The sequence below is a fragment of the Cryptotermes secundus genome, unplaced genomic scaffold (genome assembly GCF_002891405.2).
Source record: "Cryptotermes secundus unplaced genomic scaffold, Csec_1.0 scaffold238, whole genome shotgun sequence".
Lineage (NCBI taxonomy): Eukaryota > Metazoa > Arthropoda > Insecta > Blattodea > Kalotermitidae > Cryptotermes > Cryptotermes secundus.
Genome location: NW_019728500.1, coordinates 926,329 through 935,055, shown reverse-complemented (window position 1 = coordinate 935,055; position 8,727 = coordinate 926,329). Strand labels below are relative to the sequence as shown.

Here is an 8,727-nt window from a genome sequence, read left to right as displayed (position 1 = left end):
CCGAACCCTAAAAGGTATTCAATTTTGAAATTTTATAACACTGAAGAATGGATACATTTCAAACATTGCATATTTATTGCTTTTATTCATACACACCTGATAATGTTAAGAAGAGACTAAAGCATGTGGTATGATTAATAGAATAAACTGATTGACATATTGCTTCCGCTTGATCTCAGTATTTTCATTACACAATAATCAAATGTTTTCGCGTTACGGTATAAAATTTTAACATAATATGTACACAACAGGATGCATAAAATAAAAATAATTCATATTACTTCATATACTAGAGAAATTACCAGTCGATTTAAATATTAAAAATTTTAGTATATTTGCAATCAAATAATATTAACGTTAACTTCAATTCATATATAAAATTTTATTTATATTTTTAATTCACCGATTTGATGGTAGTTTCATCCATAGTTACCTCATATGTGGGATTCGTATCTTTGAGATGAATCCTGTGGAATTTGCGCATGCTCGTTATGTGACCTGACCTGGAACTGTGGCGCGCGCACGCGGAAGGGCTGCTAAGGGAGGGGAGGTGAAGCCTCTGCTCCCACCGGCTTCTGGACCAGAAAAGTGGCGATGCTGTTTTGGGAGTAAAAAGCTGGATCCAACCTCACACTGCACGCAGTAAGCGGGCAAAGGCCGAGGGGGAGAGTGGAGTAGCTACCGGTCGGCAACACAGGGCATTGTTCATATCGGCGCCCGTTAGAACTTTATTTGTTTCCAATCTAAAAATGGGGAGCAAGAAGAAGAAGAGACAAGAAGAATATGTTGACATTATTTAAGTGAATATTATTTATTTTTGACGTTGTCATTGGTGTATATGAATGCTCGGTAATTTAGGGACCTGCAATAACTACAGAGCCATTTGCCTGTCAAGTAATTTGGGAAAAGAAGGAGAAACAAACTGAAGCCATCTGAACATACCTAACAGTGAGTTATATATTTATTCAGAGTATATATATATATATAGGCTGTCATATTTTCATTTACAGCCTCTTCACTTAACCCGAAATCCGTAGAAATTAATCACAATAAATCTGGAAAAAAAAAATAGAAGTTAGATAACAAGCCATTGAGAAATATACATGGAGCTACAATGTACATCCAGTCGAAATTATACTGTCTTTATCAAGTGTTACACTTACGTAAAACATAATATATAAGGAAATTATAGTGTGATAAATTATATAATAATTGTTAGCACCGTCCAGTGTGGTTCAATTTGTAGATATTTATTGCCTTTGCATGTTTCGGTTATCTGACCACCTTCAGAAGGCATAAGATTAACATGTTCTGGAACTACTATTACAAAGTTCGTAATAGAAGTTCGTAAGAAGTTTTTTATATAAATATTTATTTACAATTATTTGGATTAAAATCTTTTTAATGTGTAATATTTAAGATTTTGAACCGATATGGTTTATGTCCTTGTGTCTCTTCTGTTAAAACGGAAAGTTGGGATATTATTTGAAGTCCTCTGAGGTCCTTGCTGTATTGCCCTCTTTTTAGCTTGTTATGGTTCTGTATCGTTGTGATGTATAGTTGTTTCCTTCTTGCTGTGTTTTGAGACAATATTTTTAGCCTTACCAATAACATAAAATGTTCAGAAATTTTTAGAAAAAAAGCGAAGAATTTCACAAATAGTTTATTTTAATATCTCTTTACTTTGTGTAAATTTGCATCATTGCTTCATTCTTGCAGTAGAGAGTGAATCAATGGTTTTGCAAGGAAGAGATGAATTTATCGCAATATTTTATTACTTTTATTCAGGTCATCTGAAGCTTTCCAGAACTAACTTTGGAGTTTTCTATTTCTTTTATTATTTATTAATTGAGTTATATACATATTAACATAATTATCTCGTATAAATATTAAACTGTGTTTAGAATATCAACAGAGATCCAAAACCTCTGATATGAAAATAATACACTAATGTAATTAATCTATTAAAATGCCTGACAGGAGCAAAGAACGATTACAGCACCAAGGAAGACTGGCAAAAGACAGCAGACACGTTAGACGGAAGAACATTGAAGGAACATAGATCAAATACAATAATGCCTACTAATAACAGTAGAACAGTGACCAGATGTACAATATAAGGCACAGTAGATCAGTTGTTCTCAGCCTGGGAGACGCACCCCTTGGGAGAGGGATTTTTCGGCTGCTCAAGACTATGAAGATAAATCAATTGTTTATGGTCAATTCAGCTGAAATAATTCTTTTTGTTTGAATTTAACCATCTTCTTAAGAACACATCAGAAATGTTAAAGTAGATTAAGTTAGGTTTCAACATCTGTCAACATTGTTCATCCCAAAACAAAGAGCACAGCTCAGAATTTATATTTAAAAAATTGTGAATTTTTACTCGCAGTTCTGGTGCGGTAGTTGTTACGAATTGGTTGAGCGAAACAATAATATAAACCCGAGTGAAACCGGTAATATTTATTTCAACAGAAATGCTGAAGGGTCATGAGTGTTCGGTGAAAACAAAAATAAACGAGAGCGTCAAGTCAAAGCGTTTGGGAACAACAGCAGCAGATAATGAATGAATTAAAAGTAAAATGATCGGTAATTAAGAGCGGAAAAATCAAAGAGCGAAATAAAATTCTTGTTAAACATTTCAATGCGCCTGCAGATGATGATGATAGCAACAACATATTTTTACACAATTCACACAATTACCTATACAGTTAAATTTCTCAGCCCTTAATATTGAAGGAGTAGAGGTATTTGTGCAGTAGAGGAAAACACTGCAATTGTCTGGTTCTCAGAATACACGTTATTAAATTACTGATGCTTACAGGGGTGTTTTTTATTGACATAGGCAGTAGATCTTCAAGTATTAGTTTGTTGCACATGGCTCCTTGAATTATTAATGGATTATTTAATGATATAAATATATTCTATATTATTATAAATTGAATGACAGTTATTGGTATCGTTTAACAGTATACAAAGGCCGGAGAAGTGATTTAATTGAAAATTAATTAATATGGGTAATCAAATTGTAATTTACTACTTCGTACATGTAGTCCTATATGCATGTGTTTGATTCTGTCACGTGTATTTCATTCAGTATGTGGGTTTATTAGAAACCGGAATTTAACAAATTTTTCAAAATTGAATTATGAAATTATGTCAGTTTCTTTATTTTAGAAACAAGAACGTACATCTAGTTTAGCTGAGACATCTACACTACTTTCTGTCTTCATATATATGGAGGTTTCTCACTCGACTTCTTAACCTCAGTTTCCCTAACCAGTAATTTATGACACTCACTCATTCACCTCTGTCTTTAATGCAACTTCAGAATGTCCACAATCTTTCTTTGACTTAAAATAGCAGTAATATCACAATAAACTGCTACATGTTTCGGCCTTACTTGGCCATCATCAGGCAACTGTTCACTTCTTGAAACTGTCGCATTGCACGAGATCATAAGTCAACATACTTTCATGCTATTGCATAACGTTGTTCATATTAAAATACATTTGTTTGAGAATAAAACTCTCTGTCCGTTCCGCCTTGTTTTCCTTTAGCTGTATTCATGTTTGTGCCCCCCGCTCCCCGTTTGTGTGTTCTCACTAGCTGGGCGTATGTTCCTTGTATAAGTTTTTTGTAAACACATCTTAACCAGTTCATAAGAGGTACACGACGTTTTCAACGGTGGATCTGCATTTCACTAGTGATCACTATAGTTTCTGTAATTGAAGTTGGTCCCGGTCTTCAAGAAGAATATTGTTTTTCTGTGTACGACGCTGTGTAATCCTGTTTAAGTTCACAGACGTTTCGGAAAAGCATACTAGCTCCATCTTGAAAATCGAAGACGAAACCAATCAAGCAACCGAGAAGAAGCAATCAAAAAGACAACTCTATTAGTTGATTCATTACTTCGATATTGATGATGGAGACAAGTTCCTCCGAAACGTCTGTGAACATCTACTGGACTACACGGCGTCACAACATTCTTCGTAGTTACCGCCTTTAGAACCCTAAGTCCAATAAGCGAGCAAATTGAAGGACCAATTCATCTGGACAGGAATATGAAAGCTTGGAAGAAACCGTGGAATCCGTTTGAAGGTGACCTCTGGCACGCAACAATACTTCAGTGCAAGTTTAGAGATCCGCGAGTCTGCTGATGTATTGATATGGCTAGCTGTGGGTCTTGGAATTTCATATGTTTAGGCATGACAGAAGCATCCAGCAATTCACAGCATGAGAAAGACATTTTGCTGGACTTCCTATACCACCTGGTGCTTATGTAATGCATGCAGGTATAGGGAGCATACAGAGAGAGAGATTATTACTCAAATGAAATATCTAAATGCTGTTTGTGTCACTGTCTTGATGAGCTCTAACCCCCACCTTAAATTTCGCCACTACTCTCTTGGTTGTATTAAGCGATATAGAATAAAATAATGAACTCCCCAACAGGTAATTTTGTGGAAGAATATATTTGAAAAATAAAAATTTCAATCATCAGAGTAATTGATTTTTCAAGTACAATAATTAAAATTCAGTCCCTAACTTAGAGAATAAAAAAATTCTTCTCTGTTACAAAGCCCATTCGCTTAATCCCGTTTAGGGAGACAATCACTGATTATTTCTGAAGACTCGTGCGGAACTTACGTATACCGTCTGTGTTAGGAGGTCAGAATTTTAACAAGTTAAAAGCGACCTTGTATTTAGCTTGTCGTTTGCTTCTTGTTGGTTCTTGTTAGTCTTAGTTTTAAACCCTGAAGACGGAAATAGTATTCTCTTCATAAAAACTCCGTCATCTTCTACCGGACTACACGACGTCACATCTCAGACTAGGACGGACTTGAATACAAGATGCTTAAAATGTATTTAAAACCAAATCATTAAGCATTTTAAGAGCCAATTATGACGCAAAATATGACGTGGATCCAAGTTAGTGAACACCCTGTCCTAAATATCAAATGAACTGGTATTTTTTTCCTTGGCACTACAGCCCCAGTGGGCCTAGGCCTACCTCCATGAACTTCTCCGTTCACTTCGGTTTTTCTAGATCTTACACATTCGGTAGGACTCCTTGGGCGGGTGATCAGCTCGTCGCAAGGCCTCTACCTGTACACAAACACAGAAAAACGCACACACACAGACTAAACATCCATGCCCTGAGTGGGATTCGAACCCACGATCCCGATTTCTAAGAGAGCGAAGACAGTACATGCCTTGAACTGGTATTTTACTTACAGGTATTTTCCTCGTATACGTAAGAAAATTCCAGTTTCTTTTTTTTACAAATTCTAAAGCACGACCGTTTTCTGTATCTTACACAGAACATGTCAGCAGTTGAATCGAAACCAAAACCATGGTCAATATTGTCACGTGATTTTAGTAACTAGATGAGTTTTGATCAGTAATTGGATTTAATAAATTCTCAGAACTCGTAATTACAAGTAAGGATTATGTCCCCAATATTCTACACAATTTCACAAATTATATATGACACACTATATCTTCTCAGTCTGTTACAGTCTTCATTAGCCGTTCCTCGGTAGCGGCTTCCAACTGCAGACATTCCCCTTACTCTGGGTTCCCGAACTGTTCCCGGCCTCAGCTACTAGCTTCTCACAGCAACAACTCACAAGTGAATCCCATCGGTTTTCTAACTGCAACTCCTTCAACTTTCCCCTGTTGCTGTTTATGGGCCGTTGCCTAGTAACTGCCGTTATATAGTTACTTATTTCAAAATGGCTGCTTAGCAACGGGTCTACAAGCCAAATGAATCTAAGGTTCGTACGCGGGTACGTGAGATATATTTAATATATTTTAAATACACTTCAAAAATTGCCATAAACTTCACGATTATTTCACTTATTATATTTTGTTTGCTTAAAAAAATGACGTTTATTTAAAGAGAAAAAATCTGTGCATCTTGTGATGTTTATAAAACACACTACCACGTAGTCTGAGATAAATAGTGAGTTGCCATTGAGGAAGGGTACGCGAAGTACCGACCGAAGTCAACCCGAAAATGTAATATAGAATATTAATTCTGTATACAAAACTGTGGCCTGAAATACATTTCTCTTACTGTAGGCAGCAGCGTGTCCACAGCTGTGTGCATTGCTGAATAGCGTGGGTGAGAACAGTTTCGGGCCCTCCCTACTTTTGCATGCAGGAAGGGAGAAACCCATAAAGAAGCACCGAAGAAGTTGGATCAAGCGGCAATTCTCCTGACTCACACTCAGAAGGTGCTCATTCGAATCTCGGCCGGGACTTGACTATTCTGACAGTTTTCGTGGGTTTCTCTTCGAAACAAACGAGGATAGTATGTACATTGATTAAGGCCATGTTCAAGTCCTTCCACGCCTTTCCCTCTTACATTACTAACTAACATGCAGCAATTTGACAGTTCGTGGTTTATTACAGCGTTATTGGTGGGAAAGCCAGAAGGAAAGAGACCACTGGGAAGACCAAGGCGTAAGTGGGTGGACAATATTAAAATGGATCTTAGAGAGATAGGATGGGATGGTATGGTTTGGATTGATCTGGCTCTGGATAGGGACCACTGGAGGGCTCTTGTGAACACGGTAGTAAACCTTCGGGTTCTATAAAATGTTGGGAAATTCTTGAGCAGCATTGCCTGTTCCTTCAAAATGGCTCAGCTCCATGAGTAAGTAAGTAAGTAAGTAAGTAAGTAAGTAAGTAAGTAAGTAATTAAGGCTGCGCCATAGCTCAAGCGGTTAGTCGCTGGCTTACCACTGGGAGGCCCGGGTTCGTTCCCGAGTCTGGTCAAGTGGGATTTGTGGTGGACGAAGTGGCGATGGGGCGGGTTTCCTCCGAGTACTTCGGTTTCCCCTGCCAATCTTCATTCCACCAAATTCACCATTATCATAATCACCCGGGGCAGGCTACAATAGGCCAATCAGTGGCCGCAGTGCCGAGTGGAGCCAGTTGGACTCCACCCCCCCCTAACTTACTTATTCATGGAGCTGAGCCCTTCTGGAGGAGCCGCCAATTCTGCAGCTACTGAATAATTTCCCAGCATTTTATGGAACCCGAAGGTTCATCACCGTGTTCACAAGAGCCCCCCACCTGTCCCTATCCTGAGCCAGATCTATCCAATCCATACCATCCCATTCTATCTCTCTAAGATCCATTCCAATATTGTCCACCCACTTACGCCTTGGTCTTCCTTGTAGTCTTTTTCCTTCTGGCTTTCCCACCAATATCCTATACACATTCCTCGTCTCCCCCATTCGTGCTACATGACCTGCCCACCTCATCCTCCTTGACTTCATCATTCTAATTATACTTGGAGAAGAGTACAAGTTACCCCCCCCCCTTTAAGCGAACTAACAAAAAGTAAGTTGTTAAACAAACAAACTACATATGAATAGACAGAACAACTGTCCTGGGTGTCGGTAATCGGCTACGGAGACCGCCGAAGAGAAATAAGTATTTTGATGTTCAATCCAGGTGGGGGGGGGAAGAGGTCATTAAGAACCTCATCTTAATGATTTACCTTCCATTCCGAAAGATTTTAAACTATTGAGGAAGGAGATGTGTTTGGTGTGTGATCTTGACTATTTCAATGTAGCGATCTCTTCTTGAACCTTCCACACTCCTTTATATTTAATAAAACTCCCTCCTATGTTGCATATTTTCATGGCAACGAATACTTGCTCTTCCTGAAAAGCCGTGACTAATTATTTTTAACTGCTAAGATGGCGGGAGACATTTATTTTTCTTAAACTATCTGTACCAAAATGTTCCTAGGCGAAAGTGTCTGTACTTCTAAACGAGATACCTCGTAATCAGCACTCAGTATTTCGTAATGTGACTTTAATTGGATCGAATACTTTTTGTTTTCAGCTACTGTAAACGTTACAGTTATATACAACAGAATTATTTATAAATTTAGTTGTAATCGCTTCTTTTCCTCCAAAGCTTAATAACTGGATATCATAATACATGTCGCTGAATGCGGAACCTAGGGACGTCTGCCTAGCTCAAGTCCACTAAAACCACAACAGGCCACGGTTAGGATAGCGAGTTTCGGAATTAGTTCCACAAACTGGCGTACGTGAAAGGGAATCGATGCGAAACAGACGTGTTGCTAGGAAACCGCGGTAATGAATTTCCGTGGCAAAACGCAGTCCTTATGAAACAAATGAAAACCACGATTACTCTAAACAAATCATTCGGACGGATATTTGTTTAACCAACGTGACACATAAAATAAACAGAATGTAGGTTCTTCATGAAATTCTGCGTATTTCATTGAAATGGAATGTAAATTCAAACCAGTATCATCGAGTCAATAGATAAAAGTAAACTGAATAGATAAAATGTTTATTTCGATGAATTTAAATGCAGTATGTAAAACAAACTTTAAAATATCTGTTGTGTGCATGGTTTATTAGTGGGCTTGGCATATATTCCAACAGAGAAGGGGCGGGGGATATAGTTGATATCTGTTAATTGCTTGGTTGTTAAATAATGTTTTCTCCCCACATGTTTTCTGCTGAGTCTATGAGACTTCCAGACACAGAACTATGATTGAACAGCTGCAGTCGAATCCTTATTGAGTACTTTACTTTATCCATATTCGAAATCGAAGTGAAAAGTTTGTAGTTATGGAACCTGTTGTTGAACTATGGTACCGTGAAATATGGCTGTATTGAAGACCCTACTACAGAGTATAAATGTTTATAGGCTCTTCGGAGGAATATC

The 8,727-nt window shown here is 37.8% G+C and overlaps 1 protein-coding gene across 1 annotated transcript in view; it reads left to right on the top strand.

The window, feature by feature from the left end:
* The first annotated feature begins 598 nt into the window (after positions 1–598).
* The window catches only part of LOC111865196, a 132,613-nt gene continuing 124,484 nt past the window's right edge, over positions 599–8,727 (top strand). Inside the window, exon 1 of the mRNA XM_023853035.2 lies at positions 599–948. The gene's annotated coding sequence lies outside the window, so the exon portion shown is untranslated. The remainder of the gene's footprint in view (positions 949–8,727) is intronic.